Source organism: Colius striatus, chromosome 15 (genome assembly GCF_028858725.1).
Source record: "Colius striatus isolate bColStr4 chromosome 15, bColStr4.1.hap1, whole genome shotgun sequence".
NCBI lineage: Eukaryota > Metazoa > Chordata > Aves > Coliiformes > Coliidae > Colius > Colius striatus.
Window position 1 is genome coordinate 6,280,675 of NC_084773.1, and position 22,922 is coordinate 6,303,596.

Below are 22,922 nucleotides of genomic sequence, written 5' to 3' on the forward strand. Positions count from 1 at the left end.
TTTGTGGTAACATTAGTTCAGAGTTGCAGCGGATGAGACGTGTAATGTACCTTCTGGGTTTTGTGCCTTGCCTATCGGATGTTAAAAACTGAAATAGAATGTTATATTAACATAGAAACAAGCTCATAGCTACCTGAATGCAAGAACCCCTTAAAAATTATACAGAGTGACGTGAGGAAAATTAGAGAGCTCGTGTCTGCTTGTTCATGCAATCAGTATGCTTTTGGGTGAAAGATGAAGAGTGTTAAAATGAATATAGCAGCTGGAATGAATACTTTGAGTTTTGATCAGAGGAAGGGGAGGTACTTGTGCCTGGAAGTGCCACCTGTATCTCTGCTTGTCAGGGTTGTGTTGGGGAGTCTTATGTCCCAGAAATAACAGGATACCGGTGTGAGAAGACCTGGAATGGACCACTGTGGTTTAATTTGTGCTTGCTTAATGCACAAAAGGTAGTGATCCATCTTTGTTACCTGCCAGCTCTTTGTTACTTAAAGACCTTCCATAATGATTTTTTTCCTTGAGAGGACAAAAAAAGAGCAATATTGAGCAATAATCTTGCATTTGGTTGTTGCAGCTTTCTAGTCATTGTATGTATGTAATTGCATATATATTTGCCTCTGCTTGTTAAAGCAGAAAGGAAGCATATCTAATTTGTGTTCATGCCAGTTAAGCCTGGTTTCTGGCCAATATGAAGAGCGCAAGGAACACATGTGGGCTGTTGTTACTGCCTCGTTGGTACCTGCCTTACTTCATATTAGGCCATTGTACAGACATCAATAGTTCTTGACCTTCCAGCTTGAGCTGCCATCACACTGGCAGCCTGGAGCTTCTTCACGTGCAGTGATTTCTCTCTCTATCAAAACTGGTTTAGTAACAGGTTTCCTCTTACACCTTATCTCTGCTCACCCTTGCTTACTGTGCAGCTCAGCTGCAACAGCAGAGGGTATTCTTAACCTGCATTAAGTGTACATGCAAGATACTTAAGGGTGATCAAACTGTGGCTCAGTTCCTAGGTGAGCTTTAATGTCTTGCAAATCCCTTGAGCCATCCAGCTTTCTCAACATAAATATGTCAGGTGGCCTTTTCAGCTACTTGGCCGTGACTGATTATTAGTGTGTGGAAACTTGTATGCTCTGCAGAATTTCTGTCTTCTCTTTACTTGATTACACTTTCTCCCTAACCGTGAAGTTTCCTGTTCTTTCAATGGTGTTTGGTTCTCCTAAATTTATTTAATCTATTTCTCTGATGTTATCATTACATATATATATATATATGTAAAGCTGAAAGATATTTCACTGAGCAGGTGAAAAGCTAGATATTAGGTCATGTTTAATCTGATATCTATGTCAAAGCTGTGGATAAAGATATTTTAATAATTTAATAAACATTTTAAGGTTTATAGACTCAATACATTTGAATAACTGAGATGGTAATCAGAACTTGCTGTTGGAGTAAGTGCTCCCTGGAGGTCGTGTAAGAAAAAAAAAAGGGCAGAAATTTTGAATAAGGAAAGTGTGGTGTGAATTACTGTAGTGGAAGTGCTGACATGTTCCACATGCTTTAAGTTGTGCTGAAATCTGATTGTTTTGACCAACTGGAGATCTGTAGTTACTCCAACTTTTTATTAAATTTTGATTTCCTGTGTGGCATTACATCATCATAATGTCATGCTGCTGGACTTCTGCAAGGTCTCATTCACTCTGGGCTGGAAATGGCCTGTGTGGATGAGCTTTGGTCATGGGCTGTAGATGGAGTTGCTTTTAAAATTAACGTAGTCTTTTTTAGTTTTTCCTTTTAGAACATGAGCCTTCTTATTGTGTCTTTACAAGAATATGCTTTTCTAGTAAAAGATTGGTCCTGCAAATTCCAATAGCAGCATTACTTCAGGTATTGTCACAGAAGTTCCACGTGACCTCACACACCTGAGCTGAATTCACTGTTTTCTGTTTGTGCTAGAAGGAGAAGGCTGTGGGAAGTACAAGTACTGTACAAACCAGCGATACGCAACTGTCCTCTCTTGGGACATCTCATACAGTTGTTCAGCAATTTACAAGAATAGTCTGAGTCTCTGGTACTGAGAAATTTGATGTGAAGGCTTCAGTTGTACCTGGGGCATTAGCCACTAGATGATTTGACTTCTTTTGAGGTTTGCCAGTACGGGGTGTAAAGAGTCGCTTCAAATGGGATGCTCAGAAAGCTGCCAGATGTTGTTTTGCTGTCTGCAGACAACACTCCCATATTAAGTCTTTAGCTTGGTACATCAGAGAAGAAAAAGTACATGCTGTTAAAGTAGGAGGTTATTTTCAGCTTTACTGTTTAAACCAGAAGATCTGGAGTGGGAGCCTGGAATCCCATATTGCTAACATAGTGAAGTGGCAGTGAAGAGTAAAAACGAATTTCTCGTTTCCTCTGAACAGCCCAAGAGCATTTGATTTCAGTAGTTTTTCTTTAGATATTGACAGTAGATTAATTTAGTTATATTATAAATTAATAAGCCCTCATGGCATTTAATTTAACTCCTAGTTTATTTATTCCTATTGTATTTATTGTCTTAAACATCAGTGCTGCTATAAATTATGGAAACTAATTTTGTGTGTCCTCTGCCCAGTTTTTTGATAGCAAAGTACTACACGACGTGCTACAGTGGTGGCTAAAAATTGCTGTAACAGAATCATGAAGCCGGTCATTCACACCCTGATCTGGCATTGATGACGTTGGTGTGTGGCACTGCCACTTCTTGCTCTGTTTCATTTGTGTTTGTGATAACAGTAATGACTCTGGAAGACGGAAGTCAGGCAACTTAAGAGCAGCTCTGAAGTCCTGGGCAGCATTTGGCTCTAACTTCTGTAATCCCCAACTGCCTCCTAGGAAGACAGTGGCCTTTGGGAAAGCTTTTCTCATCAGCCTCACCTAGGTATCTGCAGGCAGTGGAACTACCTGGAAACGGCCAGCCTGAAAAAAAATCCAGCAGTAAATTCCCAATTGCCTCACGTTTCTGAACATGTTTCTCAACATGTCCCACACTTGGAAGGGAGGATTGCATCCCTCTCTATATGTTTAGATATAACACCTTCTCTCTGACCTTTCTAATTTGTATTGTTTTTGTCTTTTCTGCTGTCTAAGAAGGAAACCAAGACAGAGTAGGCAAACTAACTGATACACAGTGGGGTTTCATTCCCTTAATTTTGGAGGAGAAAAGTGCTAGATAAGCAGCACACTGCAGGAAAGGTGGACTATTGGAGTCCCATCTCTAGAGCTTGGCTGCAGCCAGCAGGCAGACATGTTGCTGGTCTCCAGAGGCAGCAATCTGCCCTGACATACTGGGCAGTAGGAGACCTTTGAACTCATAATTTACTGCTCTTCAGATCCGTTCCACCTGTGTTACCCCAAGTTCAGGAGAAACTGCCAATGTTTGCCAGTTCAAAACAGATCTATTACAGTAAACCAAAGGCAAATGGAGTGAGCCTCAATAAAAGCAAAAGAGCAATTGCCCAAGAAAAAATGTTAGGTAAAACCCACAAATCAACTTTTCTCATGTATCCTAAGCAATGAGTGAAGTGCCCGGGCTGAAGAACAGTCAACTTGCTCAGGTTGAGCAACTGGTCCTCTTGTGCTAGGAGGAGCCTGGCTGTGGCTACTGCATGACTTCACAAATTGAGAGCACTAATTGCTGCATCCATGCCACTGCCATGGTTTCCCAAATGTTTTTTATGCTTAGCTAGAGCAGAAAACTCACAGATGATGCTTAAAGGCTGATGGCATTCTCCAGTTAGGGGCTTACTGCTGTAATGGTCCTGTTGCAGTAGATCTGGCATCTTGAACAGAACATAAATGATGGTTTACAGGTATAAGCAGGCAGGTTTTTCCTTTTCTGAGTAATCATCTCCACAGATCTGGTCCAGCTGACTATGCTGTGCCGAATAGATGTCTAAAGCTTTTGAAACTTCTAGATCAAGTGTTATTTCCCATTCTGGGCAGTGAGTGCTAAGAGAAGAAAGGAAATATCCACCGAGCCTAAATCAATAAAAAGTAACACTGAGTTATCTTGACAATGGGCTTTTTTTTAATCTGAAGAAAACTTTAGAGGATGGGCACTGTGTTCTTGACAGTGACTGATGGATGCAGCTCAGAGTCTGAACTGTAAACTGACTGTCATATTGATTAAAAATATATTTGTGTACCTTGCTGAGGGAGAATTGAGAAGTTTATTCTGGTGAGCATGGGTGAGTTTTCATGTGATGCTGCTGTGTGAATGAAACGACCATTTTCAATATATTATATTTTGGTTTCAATTTGTGTCGTGGTCCATGGTAAATGAAGTTGTGGTTCCTTTAAAAGCAGCTGAAGTAAAGATTTTAATATAACACTAGAAGCAGCAGTACGTTTCTGCTCTTAACCGGGTGGTTTTTTTCCCTTGGAACCAGCATAGTTACTGTCAGATATAAGTTCACTTGAGTTTCGGAGTTACCAGACTGTGCTATAGTGTAAACACAGCTGCTATGGAGTAAAATAACTGCAGTCTTCTCTGAAGTATACAAGTTCAGTGTTAATGCAATAATAGATGCTTATTTTATTAACTGTTAGTCTGCCTGTCGGTGTTCTTGGCAAACTAAAACAATGAAGTACACCGTATGCCTGGCCTTCCATTAATTGATAAAGGATGCACGTGGAGACTACTGCTGTGGCTTAATTGAGAAAACCTTTGTGTTCTGGTCACCCAAAGGAATGAATAGAGGGCTTCCTTCCTCAGATTGTAGTATGGAAAGAGTACATGTAATGATGTGCAAGCCACATTGTTTATGCTGGTTAAGTTAGTTTATATAAGATGACTGAATGTTGGGTACAATTGCATGTACTTGAAATACCAGCATGGATAAGGTCATCTTGTGTTCAACACTGAATGGGAAACTCGTCAAGAGCAATTAATCAAGTACTAGTGAATGCTGATAGATGTAAATGCTCTTGAGTGTCTGTCGGTACTACTGTCATCAGGGAAGCAGAGGTAACCAGCATATATATAGAACTTCTAACTTATTGATTTTTTTATTTTGGTGTCTGTATGAATGTCTGAATTTCCTGTGGATCTTTTCCTAATTCATATATATATTAGTTTATCAAAGACAACTTAACCGATATTGAAGTTAAATTACATAATGACACAACTTAGCTAATAAATGCAACCCCCTGCATGGCTGTGCTTGTTTCACATAATCTGGATGTAATAGTTCTCACATCAGAATGAGCTTTAAGGAAACTCCTTCTGTAAATGGATGCCTCTCAGTTCTACAAGTTCTTAGATGAAAAATGTAAAAGTATACAGTGGAATTTTATAGTAACTTAAATATCATGGAACTAAACCGGCTCAACTTTGTGTGATCATACAATGACTGTATATGTAGAGCTTGTCAAATATCAATATTTAATGTATTTTAACAAGACTGACTTCCCTTGTGCTGGTTATGAATTGGGGGTTTTTTTGTTTTGCACACTGTGGTATATAAATCTCCCAAAGCTATGTGTAACATCACTGGTGTTCTCTTCAGTCCACAACATAGAATATGTGTCTGTAGAGCTAGTGGGTGGAAGGAAGAGGGAGATGACTGCTAGGTGGCAGTGAGAAGTTGCTCAGCACAGCTGACCAGCACCTGCAAACATCGTCACTGGGAACAAACAATTAGAAGGGGAGAAGAAGGTTTCAGGGCTCCCTGAACGTTATTTGGAACTTGTGCTTAAAGAAATCGGTTATTGCTGAAATTGCAGTTAACCTGAACGTATGAATCAAGCTACTCTTTTGCACTTCAGAACTTACTAAAAGCAGCTGTGTAGCTCTTAAGTCTAGGAGTTTGCATTGACTGGCAAAGTCATAGTCTAACAAAGCATATGCTGCCTTCCAGTGGCTTCTCTTGCCATTATGCAGGGGGAGAGTGACAAAATGTGGGTGCTACCTAATGCTCTGCCAATCTCATGATCTGCTCCGTGGTATCCACCTGAAACATTGCTTAGTGGCTGTAGAGCAAGCTCATGTTTAAGCTCCTGCTGCACACCACTTCTCAACAAAAACAAGGTCACTGAGCTAGGTGCCCTGCTGCTTCAGGTGCTGGTGTTGCAAGTTAATTCCTGCTTGAGAAGCTTTAAGAGTTCATGTAAATGAAGTGAGTAAACATTTTGTTACTCTGTGCTCTTTAGTTTCTAGTTTGTGCTTAAACGTTTCTCATGACTCCAGTCAGAAAGGAGTCTTTGCTCTATCATACTGTGCCATGCAGAATGGGTTCTATTGTCCTACCAGATCACAGAATTGATGTATATTGTATGATAGCTGGGATGATGTGACACTAACAGGTTTACAAATAACTGAAGTTATGAAATCTCATTCATCTTTGCTGCTAGAATTGAATGCTGTACCTGACTAGGAAAATGAAGTAGTTTCTTATAAGTCTTATAAACAGGGCAAGTTTAAGCATGGAGAAAGACTCCTCATTGGTTTTGCCATGTGAGTTTGGTCCAGTGGAAAATTTCATGTGGGGCAGGGATGAATGAGTGGGTGTGGAGCTGTCTATTTGGGAGTAGCACAGACTTACTCTGGTTTAATTATGTGTGGAATTGTAGCCAGATTGTCAAGAGTGCTCACATTCACTGGGAAAGAAGTATAGTCTAGAAGCAAACATCTTTTGGAGATATGTTTCCTTGTTCCATGTTGAGGCTGAGCCCTGAGGAGCTGTCATTCTCAAAGAAAGCCTGACCTTTTCGTCCAGGTTCCTCCCCTTTGTGTAACATCAAAGCTTCTCACAGCACATGTTGAGGCAAGAACTTATTTGGACATTAACTGTTAGTGCTTTGATTTTTGCTCTCTTTGTTGTTCTTCACTTGTTTGTGGAGGCATGGTGCAGGTGGAAGATTTTCTGTGGTGCCAGGGTCAGCATGACGTTCACTGATTCTTCACTGAATGTAGGCATTGAGGTGAGCAAAGCAGTTACATGAGTCTCTCTGTTTGTGTCGGGGTAGTTGGAATTGGAAGAATGAGACAGCTCTGCATTTTCACTTCCCTTCACACTGAAAATCTAAACTCTCCATTGCATTTTAATCAGAAAGTGAGTGCTAGACTGAAATAAAACTTAGGAGAGGAAAAGGACAGCTCCGAAAAATTTACATTTATTCCAGTTTTCTCCTTTACGCCGATTTCTAAGAGGCAAACTCTCCCTTTCCCCTTTTCTGCTGTTTAGAAGCCCTCCTTTCTGAGTGCTGGTGCTCAAGAGCTGAAAGCACGAATCACACAGAACACATCCACATTGTGGATTGCCATAACCAGCAAAAAGCCACAATATGTAAAACCATTTTGGGCCAGAAACAGACAGTAGATTATTTTTTCTTCTCGGTGACTGAATTTTATCACAGTAACTGACATACTAATGAACCAACTTGTAATTAGTGTCAGTGAAAGCTGAACTCAGTTGTTATTTAAATAATGCAGTCATCTCAGTAACACATGTGTAGGGTTTTGTACCATCATGTGGTGAAGACAGAGTGTGGAAAGTTAAAGACAAAACAGTGAAAATCATTGAAAGCTGACAATTTAGGAGGCTGTGAGAAATATTTACTGTGTTTTTTGTAGTAATGCTGCAGAGTTAATGAATGCAGGAAGTGAATAAGCTCTTTGGGATGCTGGTCTCAGAGCCTTTTCTCACGTCATAGAGGTACGCTGTGATGGATTTGTTTGGCTGAAGCAAAGAAAAGCTTATAGTCCCGAAAGAAACTGAGTATGTGGGCCTGGGTTGGCTGTTGTCTGGGTAAGAGCAAGAGTTTTTACTTGCTCTTTGTTTTTGATGAGAACTGGTTGGGAGTGGATTTGTTTGTTTATTTTTCTTTTTTCCCACTGATTCTTTAGATCTCAGAAGTGCTCACTTTCACCCCGAAGTGCCAGTAAGTGGGCTTTGTAGGGCAGGAATTTTAAATGCAGACGAGATTCACTGTATCAGTGTGTTGTAGGTCAGTAAAATAAATTACCAAGTCTTTTGCTGAAGTATTTGATTTGTTTGGTCCCCAGCTCCTTCCTGGAAATCTCTGGATCAGAGTTAGTGTTTGTAAGAGAAAATCTTGTTTCTGAAGCAGCTGAATATTTTCTAGGTGCTTTTTTTTTTTAGCCTTTTGTTTCTCTGATCCTTAGGACAACATTGCAATGACTGCTTTTACTGCCTCCACATTTTTCCTCTTCCTTCTCTGTCTCCCCTTCTCCCTAATCTTGTGTGTACCATAGACAAAAGACTTAACACCCTTCCTGAGGCTTTTCTTACCAAATTTAAGCTTTGCAGGTGTGCTACTTCTTTAAATATGAATACTTCTGCAGTCAGGGAACTGAGTGATGCTAAAAGTGGTCTTTTTCTTATTGTCTGAGAAATATTTTGATGTCCCCACTTTTGAATCCAGGCAGCACTAAGGATGAAACAGTGCTGTTGCCAAAACGATCGAAAGTGTTGAAAAAGTAACTAATACCAATAAATCATATAATCATTGGATCATTATGGTTGGAAAAGACCTTTAAGATCGAGTCCAACCACTAACCTCACACTGCCAAGCCCGTTGCTAAACCAAACCATATCCCTCAGCAACTCATCTGTCTATTTTGAATATCTCTAGGGTTGATGACTCCACCACCTCCCTGGGCAGCCTGTGCCAGTCCTTAATAACCCTCTCAGTAAAAAGTTCTTCCTAATGTCCAATCTAACCCTCCCCTGGCACAGCTTGCAGAAGATAATGTTTAAAATCCTATGATCTGGGAAGAAAAACTGTTCAGAATCTTGCTTTGCTCAAGATTTCAGAGTAATGTTTGAATGAGAAAAGCTCCTCATCTCCCTTACCCTTTGCGTTTCAATGTGTGAAGTGTAAATGTATGTTTCTGTATGTGTGGGCCTTCAGCAGTGCATTGCTTTGCCAGGCTGCAAGAGTTTTTAACTAAAGTGCTTTCTTAGTAATACCAGCTCCAAAGCTGCCGTATGGGCAGGCTCACAGGTGTCAATTTAACCTTCCAATTTGTGTATACATCTTTTTTACCTGCTTTTTACAAACCCATTCTTTATGGGGTCTTCCACAAGTTGGTCCTTGCTTCAGTATAAAGGCTGGTTTACTGTTATATCTGATCTCCCTGTCTCCTCTCCCTTATCCCCACAGCACTGTTTTCTTCTCCTTACTATCTTGATAGCTTGGGTTTGAGTGCTACAAGTTATAAACTTGTTTTGTTTGAAGGGTGAGTAGCCTTGTTGCAGTCGCCACCATAACCTTACTGTGGCTCATTGGTGTCTTCACCTTTGTCTACTTGCCTTGGAGCACTTAGACTTTTAAAAAATTCCCTGTCCTCGTACAGCAAAGCCTCTTTTACCTGCACTCTAGGAAATAAAGATAATATGACTCTGGGAATTGGTTGACTCTTCTTAAAGTACAAGTTGCTGTTTTTCTGTGGAAAAGAAAAGAAACTTGCACAGATCATCTACAGCACAAAGCAGAATGAAATAAATTCCGCAGAATTGAAATTCAGGTGGGGGTTATGCAGATTGCCTTATTTGAATATTTAAATCTTCTGTAGCTTTTTTGATGACTGCTTTATCATTGTTTTCCATATATATGCAATGATGCTCATTTACAGCCTTCCCCAATCAGTTATACAGCAAATACCACTGCTATAAATAAAATGTCATTTGCAGGAGATGGAGTTTTGTAAGTTAAATGAGGAAGAAATGTTCCCTTTGAAGAAACATTAGCAGTGATCAGTTGGTCAGGATTTTCTCTACATGATTAATAAAAGGAGTGGTTGAAACGTACATTTTCCGTTCCTCATCTTCCCTGATGCTGGCCCAGTAGCACTTGGAAGTTTTTGGTAGTGTTTCAGAACAATTGTCCAAAAGACAAAAGTCTGTAGATGTTCTCTCATGCTGCAGCTCAGTCAGTGCAGTGGTCGACTATCAAAAAGCAGCCGTCCTACTTGTCACCGTCCTCAGCCGCACGGTTGCACCCTCCTGTCTGCCATGGCTGCTGTCTTAATCCTGCAGTCAGCTGTTTCTTCTCTTCAACAGAAACTAATAGCTGGGTTGTTGCTTTTTTTCCCTTCCTTTTTTTTTTTTCTTGGTCAGATCATGCTTTGGTTTGTTTGGTGCTTCTGCACTGGCTACTAAATAATTCAGATATTTCTGTCTGGTTATTCCGTACCACTGGCTTTGCTGGTAGCATTTCAGCAGTGTCAGTAGACTCATATTGTCACCACTGGGGAAAACACACTTCTTTTTGCTCTTACAGTCTGAATCCCCAGTTGTATCTGACAGATACACCACTTCAGCAGCTCACACAGCCACATATCAGACTTCTGAGATGTGGCTGATCCTGGTTCCACTATGGGCTTTCCTGCATCTTCAGGGAATTCATGTCACCTCTTCTGCAGTTTTATCATTTCTCATGTGGGAGTGATAGATCCTGCACTGGGCTGGTGAATCTTGTTGAATCAGTTTTAAAGTAACTTAGATTAGATTAGTTTGAGGTTGTTATGCTCAAGACTTCCTACTTCTGTAGAGACCATGACATTTCATCACTGACACTATCTTTGGAAGATGCAGAGCAGCTCAGGTCAGAGCACATCTTATGGTAACAGTGCTGTGGTTGGTTGAGTGCACAGGAAACCTATGAAACAGGTTGGGCATCAAAGTAAAGATCTGACTGACGAACTCAAACTGCAGAGGGTTTTTTTGACCAGCTGATGGAGGTTAAAATGTAGGATAACCTGTCTTCAATAGTCTTTTTGTTAAGAGATGTTTAAGTACTCATTGTGGGAAGTTGAATTTTGTCTCATCTAGGATTTCTGACTTGAGATGACAATTTTTACTCAAATAGTTGAGACTGAAAACAAGTATATTGAACAAAAATGTAATTAGAAGCCCTTAATGTTCACATTTTGAGATCTGAGCTAAGGGACGGGCTTTGAGATACATTCCCCATTGGCTCTCATGCATGGTAGAATTGGGTTTTGATTCTCCTCTGTTACAAGGTGGTGATTCACAATCATATTTTTGCTTTTAAGTTAGAGAATACCTGTGAGTAGGAAACCGTTGTAGTCACATCAAGGTCTAATGTTTGGATGGTATACAGGTAACATGAGCTGTTTGAGCTGGCCTATCAGGGGGAGGGAGAAAAGAGAAAGTCCTTATGGAAGTGAAACCTGCCACTATTTAGTTTTCTCTGCTACTGTAACTGTGCTAGTTGTAGGCTGTGAAGAATGGGTCAGTCACAGGTTGCAGGAGCTGCAAAGAAGAGGAAGGGGGCGTCCCCAGTGCTCCTTGAACTCAAGTTGGCTTAGTGCAGAGGAAGACGGTACCTTCGTGTACAACTGCTACAAACATCTCCCTCCTGTGCTACTGATCCTCTTTCTCCTTGTGTAGTACAATCAGGTAATTGGTGACGCTGCACATGGGGCAGCGTGTGCTTTGCGTGGCCCCAGGGAGGAGCAGCAGAGGCTGGAAGGAGGAGATGCAGCTCCTGCTCAGAACTTGGCCTGTGCACAGGAGGGGTACGTGCATGCTGCTGGCTCCAAGGAGCAGGTGAGGAGAGGGCAGTGTGAAGCAGGGCTGTTGCAGATGCTGGGATAGTGCTGGCAGCTCCCAGTCTGCAGTAGTGCTTGGTAGTGGTCCAGTACTTCTGTGGTAATGAGACATTGCCTTTCATGATAGTGAAACAGTGAGATTAAGCTGTGAAAATAAAAACTTGAAGCATAGAAATCCTGAAGTGATGATGTATTCTGAAACACCATTTTGTGAAGAAAATGACACAAGAAGCCTGGAGTCCCTGACTTGAAAGTTTGTAGTCTTATTTACTCTCTGTTTCATCTGAAATGAAAACCCGCTTATTAGCATTTCTGAAAGCAAGGCCTTGAGTGCTGATAGTCTTGATGAGATGGCTTAGAGTGCAGTAAATGAGTGTTGGGTGTGGTTGTCACCTTTTAAAATCTTCTTTCTGTTTATCACTTACCAAGTGTATTAAGTCTAGCACTTGAACTCATGTGGTAGGTTGAGGTTTAACTTCTTTGTAGTAGGTGGCACAGAGTCCTTGCTAAGGAAAATGATACACGGTTCTTCTCACTAAAGACAACTTTTGCAGCCACAGGCTTTCCCTGGTTTATTTCCCTGATCTGTGACCTCTGCTGGCTACCCAGGAGTGAGTTAATTGCTTCATAAGGAAAATCATGAGTTTCGGGTCTGTTTTGATTCATCTTGATATGTTGTGATGAGGACTTTTGATAAATCTGTGTCCTGTTTGCTTCTGCAGCTTTTATTTGCAGTCATGTTTCTGGTTTTCAGTGCTGCTGCTTGTTAAAATAGGTTTTAATGTCTGTTAAACAGCAGTTTGATTCACAGTTGCATCTGTCTATATAGATTATAGTATCAAGTGTCACTGACATGGATAAAAACAAATACAGATTCTCCATTATTTTTTAATTGGAATTATTGAAACTTGAAGTATTTAAATTGGAATTATGTGCTTCCAAATCTGCACATTTTGAAACCAGATATTTTCCATATTAATTTTCACCCTAGCCTGCCATAGCATTTGGACTGACAGTGGATAGTTGTTTGCTCAGGGGAGAAAGCCAGACACTCCATGTCTGCACAGGAGTACAAATGAGATGCCCTTTGTCATCCCCTAATATCAATGCCAGTATTTTAAAAATAGGAACCTAAGGTTAGACCAACAAGTCTATTTTTAAACCAAAATTTAGGAGATTGGCTATGATTTCACAAGTGATATGCACTGAAGAGCACCAGTTGACTTGGAGATAAGTGCTCTAAGGAAATGGGATCTGTAAGTAGATGTCATTGTGTTGATAAATAGGTTTAACTGGTAACAGTTAAATTCCTGTATTGGTGGGGTGGAGAGTGTCCTTGTTGGGAATAAATGCCCTTGATGTTAAGGTGGGCTTTATTGTGGGTCTCAAATGTCTGGAGGTAGTGGGAGCCTTCACTGGCTGATGGAGTCTGAGTTTGTCCTGTGACTGTGTTGGCATTCAGGTGAGAGTTGCCCTTTCTGTCTGTAGCTTGTGGTTTAGGAGCTCTTCTGAAAAATGAGTGTAATATATTACCTTTTTTCTGTGCCATGTACTATTTCAATGACATGACAAAAGAAGGAAACAAGTAGGAGTATGCTTTTACATATTAAAAGCATTTTATATGATTGACTTTTTTTAAAATGTCATATTTGCAAAATACCTTCCTTCCCCCTCCATGTCTTCTCCTTTAATTGTTCTATTGTCTGCCACAGTGACATCCATTAGGTGGTTCTCTGGAATAGAAGTTCAATTTCAGAGAAGGATTTGGAAGATAGTGTAGGGTTTTTTTCCCTTTACATGACTTGAGTGCTGAGCCAAGTTGACTGTCCTGCTCAGATTTTATTCAAATACTTTCCTATAATATATGCACAGAATATGAGTTGGCAAAGAGAACTTGTTTGAATAAATTGAGCCTCGTAGCTGTATTGTAGAGCTATTTATTGTAACTTCGTTAAGACTGCCTTGACTTTCACACTTTATCTGCAGGACTGACAACCTTCATGTATTAAAATGACTTTCCAAATCTGATGTTCTAACAGATGACTTTTTGTAGAATTCTCCAGTAATTTTCATGTTTTGGGCACTTACAGATGAATTTGTATTTTTATCTGTTGCCTAACATGAATTTGCTTTTTTGCTCAAAACGTTTTTCTCGCACAGTGGAGAGCTGGGAATTGTATCCTTAATTATCTTCATCCATTGATGCACCACTTAGGAATGGAAGAGCTCTTCCTTGAGACCCTGGAAAGGGGTTTGATTTTATTTTTCCCTTTTGGAGGTCATAGTTGTTAAGCTCTTAGGCAGTCTGCTCTGCCATCTATAGCTCTTCACGGCTCTGTCCTGCAGATCTCAGACTTTGACATCGGCTCAGATTTGTCTGTTAAATGGCATCTGAGCAAGTTCTGTGCACTTTTATTTTAAGGCAGAAGAATGAGACTGGTGGTGACTCAGACAAAAAGTTTAGTCATTTCACTTAAAAAGTTTAAACCAGGATCCTGTAGCCATTTATGTAACCTAGTTACTGTGGGGAAGCTGAGAAAACATACTTCATGGTGTTGTTTGTGGTGGTGTAAGTTTCATTTAAAGGCTGCTCAAACTGAGTTTGAAGGATCCTTAATCTGATGGCTGTTATGTTGCTGCTGGCAGTTTAACTCCTGCATGTCACTTTCTGTTGGGCAGTCATCTGTATCATGTCATTATGTCGTGGGATTTGATACTTTAATGCACTAGACATTCAGAAGGAGAGGTAGGAATCATCTTCTTTCCATTTCTGTGCTCTATCTCACCATGAATTATAATACATGTTAATGGCAAAGTAATGGCAAGTAAATATACTTACTCATGCTACCTGTATACAGAGGACAAGAAGTTGCTGAGCTGTTGTCTGGGACTTGGGAGTAGCAGGAATTTCACATTCTTCCTTCATATCCAACATATAACTTTAGGCAGTTGTCTTTGTGCTGTAGGATACGTAATAAAAAGTTGACAACGAAAACAGAGCAGTCTGTTCAGTCTAGTTGGTGTGTTTGGACAATAACCTCCAATAATATTGTAGTCCCTATGCTATATTATATGAAGAAAGCAGAATAACACTGGAGATTTTACATTTGAAAAACAAAGCCAAGTCTGAATGCCTTGCCAAGAACCTCTCAGAGTATCTTAAATGTTGAAGAATCAGCCTAAGCAATTCTTAATAGCTTCTATTTGCAACTAGTTATAAATTCAAAAGAACTTTTTGAAATACCTTATTGTGTGTTGTTCCTCTGTCAAGTGAATTCTCATCTGCCTGTAACATCTGAATTATCTGGGAATGAAGCTATGACTTTTACATTCTCACCTGGACCTAATGTGTACTCCCATGGAAATTGCTTTATCAGATGAGTAGCACAGCACAGGCTGTAAAGATAGATCTCATAATTTGTTGAGCTGGACCTGAGTGCTTCAGCATTTATTAACCAGACTTTCCAGTTTTAGGTGTGTTATGTGTGTAGTCAGGCACATATCCAGGCAGTAAGTCATATCTTGGAAGCAACTGGATGTCAGGCAGGGATTGGGATTGGAAGACTGGCATAAATTGGCATAACCTAACCACATATTGTATGAGCAGAGTTTTGTTAAATAGATTGTTTATTATTTTTTTCTGTGGTATACAAGTATCTCTAATAAAAGATTGAGTTAAAGGTAGGAGCATTTGTCTCATTTGGTGAGAAAAGATTCTCCTTTTATCTGGTGAATAGTTTTATGCTAATAAAAGTGCACATTCACAGACATTTTCAATGCAGAAAGGATTGCCAAGCTCTAACCTTTCAGTCTGCTGCGACATTTCTGTTTATTTGTCTGTGTAATGCCAGCAACTTGCTCTACTGAACCTGTTGTGAAGGGCTCTGACATAGTTCTCCAGTGAAGCAAGTTGTGTCTGCATCAGCTGCGTGTGGTGAGAGGAGCCTGCGCCTGTCCAGCCGCTGGCTGGGCTGAGCTGGCTGCCTCTGCCTAGAGTGCTGCAAATGGGTTTCCTTTGCTGCAGGCAGGGTAAGGGCTCTGCTAGAGGGACGAGGAGTGCAGCTGGGGTGCTGCCTTCTAAGTGTGTCTGAGTGTCTGCACATAAGAAGCAATGATTTAAAAGTCTGTAAATAATTTTGGGTTTTGCTGATTCAGTGCAAACAGAGCAATGTGTGCCAGTGTTCCGCCTGCTTTGTTGGTGAGCACGGGATAAACACTGAGAAGCTGTTGTAAACACAGGCTTTTCTTTTTTTGTATAAACCCCTTGTAATAACAAAAAAACACGGTTTACTACTGCAGTGGGCTGTGGTGGTGCAGCCTGGCAAACCTCCCCTGAAGAGATGCTTGCTGTCTGGCCGTTACTTTCATTTGGAAGGTGTTGAGCATGCTCTAGTGCCACCTGACTTATTGTAAGCCTGGGTTGCTATTGATGGGTATGTTCCAGACTCTGCACAGCAGATCCTCTGCCCTTTTTATGTTTTCTGTGAATTTCTTTGAAAAACGTAAGAAGCTGTGCTCTTCAAATGCAGTTATCTTGAGGAGTCTCAGTGTTGCAGTTGCAATGGGAGAATGAACAACTTGGAGTTCTCTTTGGCTAAAATAGATTTAATGGAAGTAGCAGGGGAAAGGGTGGAACTGTTATGAGTAATGGTCCGTGAGCAGAAATTGCAGTGCAGGTGTGATGAGAAATACATTAAGTTTGAATAATTAATCTAACTCTGGTGATAGTAGTCCCTGTTTGCGTTTATATACATACGTAATATTCATGTTCAATGGATTTTATTCTCAGAGGCCATACAGAAGCTGTCCAGATAAGAACACTTGAGCGTGCTCTTGGCAGGCAAAATGATGAAACAGATTGCAGGAATCCTGTGCCACATCTCCAAGAAAGCTTTCTTTGCAAGGTGCAGGACTTGATTGTTAAGAGAAGCACAATATGTGTCCTTGCAAACACAAAATCCAAATAAGTTCACAAGATAAAAGAGTAGGGAGAGAGACATTAGAGGGGTTGAAACTTCAGAACTTTTGACTGCTTTTGCTGAAGTAACAGTTTCTCATGAAGGATAGTTGGATGTGGGTTACTACTGTGGTCTTTGCTTGGTTAGAACATAACTACATAGGGTGCAGCTGGCAGCCAGAACCAGGACAGGGCACCTGTGGCCTGTTAGAAAAGAACAAAATGGTACAGTTTGACTGTTAGAGAGATGATGAATAATTTGATTACACTTGGTCTAGCAACTGCAAAAAATGTGGAAACATATCTGAGCTTGTTATGTTGGAGCACCCAATATGCTATATCAAGATAGCTTAACAAAATGTTGGTGGGGAGACCTACAGTGAAGGGTTCTGGTTATTCAGTGATGTGTTTGATAAATCCTTACAGAAGCAAACAAACTCCTGTTTACAGACCCACTGTTCCATATGTGTGTGCAAAAAATGAATAATGCTTTAAAGAACTGCAAGTCAGCCAAAAGTTTCTGTTCTCCACATTGGGCAGGATAATTCCTTCAGCAGCTGTGACTTTAATGAAATCGGAAGTATTTTTATTACTTTGTTATAGAAGCATCAAGCTTGATTTTGCCTATCTATAGTCTACTTTCTGAGCCTTGCAGGGCTGTCTTGGAAAGATTTGGAGTGTGCTGATAGTGCTGAGCCAAGGCCTCTGTGGCAGATCATTTTTTTTCCTGCAGAAGCAACTGAAATTGATTTTTGCTTCTTAGAACAGCAATTAAAATGGCTTGATAAATCAGAATCCCAGTGTAAATTGGAGATTGTGAGGTCTTTCACTTTGTCTTTTGATTGTAGAGGGTCATATACTAGGAAGGCACATGTTTGTGAAACAACTGGAAGTTAGAAAATATGTTGTTATCCAGGTGTCCAATCGTTAGTGACTAAATAAGACAAAATTACAAGAAAGATCTTTAAACCCTATTTTGACTCTAGTAAAAGGCTTAGTGAACTAGGAGATTGCATGAATTATGAGGCTCTGGAGACCCTTTCTTGGAGAAGTAGGACCTCTGCTGAGGGCTCCACCAGGAAGAATGACAGGGACATGGTGCAAGAGGAAAGGGCATAGAAATAAGTATGTTGTATAATGCTTTGCTTCCCAAGGAAATAGCTTTAATGTCCTGTCTGATAGCTGTGTACTGTCCTTCTGGTACTGTGAGTGCAAAAAAAACAGTTAATGGGGACTTGGAGAGGAGTTGATGTGGTGGTTTAATCACAGAACACATGAAGCAAGAATCGTACTGCATGCAGCAAATTAGACAGCTTTGTGCCTACCCTGCTCTTGCACGGTGTGAACAGAGTTAAAAAATCCTGGAGGTGGGGAGAGAAGAGGAGCAAAGCATTGGCAACTTGCATGCTCCTGTGGCTTGATGGGTTTTGGTGAGCTCCTTTATCCGAGTGTAGCAGAAGGGATCATGCAGACGTTTGTTGATCTATGAATACATCAGTTACATCAATAACATCACAGATATAGACTTCATGCACTGAGTGCTGCTCTGAATATTTGTTTGCTTTTTCCTCTCTGTCCTGAATTCATGACTGAGTTTTTTTTTCAAAGGAGGCAAATATCCACCATTGTGCCCTGATGGAGATGGTTGCTGATTTGCTGTGGCAGGTAATCAGCTGTATCCTTCCACTGAGTTGGCAGCTGTGTCTACCAGAAGTCTCTGATGTTTTTTCCCCAAAAGGAAATGTCTGTTTTAAGGAAATGCACTGGCCCTAATATCAGGAGTTTGGGTGTTTCTGTACTGCAGGTGCGTTGCAACAGAAGAGTGAATGAAACTTGCACTGAACAGCTTGAAAGTTACATTTCCCCCAGCACTGTTGATTTTGGATCTGATTGAGAAATTTACTTACTAGGTATCTTACTTTCTTTGTGCTGAAAATACTAAATAAGTGTACTCCAAACTACTGTGATATGAAACTCAACAGTATACCTGTAATGCATTTAATACAAATGTTTATGAAGAATCAAGTACTGTACATTGTAAGTAGACTGAAAAGGAAGTTGACTTCCAGCTGAACAGTTTATTATGTTGGGTTCTGTTTGTGCTGTAGAGTTTTAAAACCTTTTTTATTTTTAAAATAAATTATACTGGACTTTAAACCAGTTCAGCATGTCAAAGTAGATGGTCCATTCCATTTTTTGACTCTCTTTTGTCAGTGGTTGGTTGGCAGAGATGCAGTCAGGCTGGATGGAGTCTCTTGGTCTTTGGGGAGAGTGCAAATGTGTTTTCCAAAGGCCTGAAGTTCTCTGCCTTGCTTATCTCTTAGGGTAGAAGGAGTCTGTGCAACTGCATTTCGACCTATTTAGAACTGCTTGTATATTGATAAGGTGTGTGGCCTGCAAGTATCCAGTCACATAGAAATCTTGATTCAAACATGCTCCCCTTCTCCTCTGGAGCCTCTATCTCATCTTGTAGCAAAAAGGGGCAGGCAATGCTTATATTTGTGATTGACTGTAATGGTGTTAGATTAGAAAAAGGTTAAAGTAAACTTGAAGTTGTCTTTCTCAGGCTGTGAAAATGATTTGTTTCTGTGGTAATAATAAAAGCAGAGGGCAAGTGAACATCTGGAACTGGCCATAGATTGTAACTGGAATTGCTTGTGGCAATGCCAGAAATAAGGCTTGAGAGGGTCTGTGCCCCTGCATTCAGAGCTCCGTCCACTGCAGCAGCAGGATTGGGCCTGCTGGCATGTAGTGTTGGTGCAGAATCTACATGAAGAGTCTCCCTTTCCAGCTAATTTAGTCATAAAAGTTGTAGAAGTTAAGCAGAGAAAGGCTTTTATAATGAACTTGTGGATTAGTAGTGCACAATATCAGGAGTATTCACTGAAAGGGTCACTGAGTCAACATGTATGAGGAAACACAGGAACAACGGGTCGTTGCATATTTATAACTGTACACTGGGAAAGAGTTGCTGTTGCTGCTGCTGGGTGCTTGTCTGTACCTCTTCTGTCCTTCAGGTTCTTCTTTCTGAATGTTTTTCAGGCAGAAGTTTGTAGTAGAGCAGTGCTTTTGTCCTGGTCTGGTTTTCTTTCTGAATCACAGAATCTTAAAAAACACAGAATCTTGAAAGATCATCTAGTCCAACCCTTTTCTGAAATGCCAACCCCAATCTCCACTGCAGACAGTGGACCTAATTGTAAGGTGTACTGACCAGAGCACTGCTTATGACATAACTCTTAAGTCCTGCAGTAAATAAATTGTTACAGAAAGCCTTTCTATAAAACGTATGTGCCATCTCCCCTCACAGGGAACAGGTAATTAGTATTTCCTTGAAGTAAAAAAGTACAGGTATATGTGTGAATGGGCATAGAGACCAGGAGTACATTTACTCCCTCTCCTCCTAAGGGATAGTCCCAGAAAAGGACCTTAACCTTTCCTTGTTGCATTAGCAGTAGATTTATGTCAGTATTTGGTGGCAGAGTTGTTCATTTCGGACACTGAAGAACCCCTTCCCTTTTCTAACAGGCAACAAGTTTTCTTGCCTGCCTATGCAGAGTGAAGCTCTATATGGTAGACACAAGGTTTTGAAATAGATTTTACTGGATGCCTTTGCATGTAGGAATTTGCTGAAACCTGATCCCTTCTGTAGCTTCTTCCCCAGTCCTTAGGGGTGTCTCCTGTCCCCGTTGTCTCATGCGCTTTTGTTTTGAAATAATATTAAGCCTCAGACACCAGCTGATTTACTTTAATTCAACATCCAACTTATGTTTGATTTCTTTTCATATTCAAGTGAGCCATCTGGCTTTAATGAACTGTAACTGTTTTTAATGCTGCCTCCAGTTGTTAACATCTGAATATTTCATGTGCTGGAAGGAGGTTTGAAATGCAGAAGTGAGACTGAAGAGTCCAAAGTATTTCCAAATCAGCTCTGTTCCAGCAGTGCTTATGCTCCCCTCCCCTTGAGATTCATCAAAAGATAATCTTTGGGGTGCCAGACTGTAAGCATCAGCCATGGTGTGTGCTAATTACAAGTACTCTCAATTTTATGTATGTAAAACACCAGAGCTGCTTAGGAAATCCTGAATAACTACCCACCTTGACTTGGGCAGAATATCCATCACTTTCAACAGGAACTGCCAGTATTTGGTGTCTTTTAACTAAACAGCCACTTCACTCTTTGGTTTTGTTATTTTAGATTTTTTTTTTTAATCGAGGGGCCTGTTATAGAATCATAGAATGGTAGGGTTGGAAGGGACCTTTAGAGATCATCTAGTCCAATCCCCCTGCAGAAGCAGGGTCACCTAGATCAGGTCACACAGGAACGTGTCCAGGCAGATCTTGAAGACCTCCAAGGAAGGAGCCTCCACAACCCAGATCGTATATATCTTAAATATTTCCACACTGCAAAAAAAGTTTATGTTAGTTTTACATCACCTAGTTTAGTATTGAAGTTAATTGAGAGCTGGATCCCATAAACTGAAAATATCTTCATTGCAATCAAATTCTGAGGGGGCTATTCTGCCCGGGCTATGCTGTTAGAAACCAATGGTGCACCCTCAGATTTGTTGGACTACATGCTTTGCTCAGCATTTTTCACAGCATTGCCTTTGTTTTGGCTTAGCAATCTGACAGCTGATAGACTTAACGATAGGTAGTTACCAAGAGATATTTTGATTAATCATTAAAAAGTATTTTGTGGGTTAGTAATTCACCGTGTGCCAAACATCATGCAGGTTGCCAGTGACGTTATCTTCCAGCATTATCTCATGAAGGATGTAATAAATGGAAGCTTACACTGTCTACAGAATGAGTGTCTTCAGAAGAGGTAGTCTGGGAGCATGTGGTTGCATTGACTTAGCCTGCACTGCTTTGTCCTGAGAGCATGGGAGAAGTAAGTGAGGAACTAGTGGAGACTGTGCTTAATTTCTCAGAAGCTTTCTCATGGAGACAGAGCTGAATTGGGAGTTAACTTTGTAGGTATATGCTGAGCACAGTGTTTTTGAGCAGGAGGGGAGTAGGTTAGAAGCAGTATTGCAGAAATTGGCAGCTGAGTTCCCTTCCAGACGTATTCCTGAAGCTATAGTGAATAAAACTGTATTAGTATCTTCTACACAGTAGCTTCTTGTGGCATTAAACTACCATTCAATACGAGTTCTTAATGATACTTCTTGCTACACACTTTAGATTTTTTCATTCTCACATCTAATGGCAATTTTTGAAGTCGGCTGCATTTTTTTGATGGTACTTGAGAGCTTCTTAAACCACTGAGCACTGTTGGTGGATATTTAATTCTGTTCAGCTTTGTTGTTTATTTGTGTGTGAATGAAGCTATCAGTATTGTGTACAGGACATTTCAGCCAGGCTTTTTAGGTGCTTTGCCAAAAAAACTGTAGCTCAGTGCAACTTTGGCATCTCACTTTGAGTGTAACTCAAGTTTGGTTTGACTTGTGTGATGTTGCCAGCTAGCAAGCCTGGATGCTCCATAGACACGCTCAGGACATTTGCAGCTTGAGAGACAACATTTTACAATTAAGCCACGGAAATAGTCTACCAACTGGAATTAGGGTACTTTGGGAAGCTTTACATGTTTTCCCCTTTCGTTTTCTTTCCAAGTTCTCTGTGTCTAAATGGAGGAGGCGTGTATTGATTAACTTGCTTTGTGTGGGGTCTGTGGGAGCCTAAAGATATGGCTATCAGCAGGGACAGTGACACTGCCCTTTCCGGTCCCAGCCAGGGGCATCCACCCCCTCCTCGTGCCTGGGATTAGGGGAGCTGCCTTCTCTGTTTGCTCTGGGAGATTGCTGAGCAACTGGGCAGGTGAGCTGGCAGAACCAGACACTCTACTACCTAAACTTCCCTGTCATAGAACTGCTTCTTCAAAATACTTCCATTTTTAACAAATAGACAGATTTTCAAAGGAGAAAAAACATTTAGTTCAAATTTTTCCAACCAGCTGTAGTTCACAAGCTGCTTCTATGAACGGCAATACAATTCCAGCTGCAGCCTCCATAAAGCTGCTTAAGGTCTGCTGGCAGTTGTGGTGAGGTGGAATATGCTTCTTCAGAGAGAGGGGCTGGATAGTGTCTTAGTCATTTATAGTTAGTGTGTCCTGTCCAGGTGTACCTTGAGAAGCAGTATCTAAAGTATTAGAAACCCCTAACCTGAGCAGACATTTCATAAGCCTTATTGTACATGTTTTTAGCCAGTACCAGTTTGTCTGTCTTGACTTTGGACATTTTTATTGGTCCAGGTTACAAAGGAGCTGGATTCCTGTTTTGTCTTGTACCTAAGACATGATTTGCTTAGTTCCCTACTTCTTTATCCTTGTGAAGGGTTGAAGGAGCTTTTGGAAGGGGTGGATTTGTTGAGAGACTGAAGAGATGTTGAAAG

At 40.6% G+C, this 22,922-nt stretch overlaps 1 protein-coding gene across 3 annotated transcripts in view; it reads left to right on the forward strand.

Annotated features, from left to right (window-relative positions):
- SFMBT1 (Scm like with four mbt domains 1) overlaps nucleotides 1-22,922 on the forward strand; it is a 71,754-nt gene that overhangs the window by 16,144 nt on the left and 32,688 nt on the right. The window lies entirely within an intron of this gene.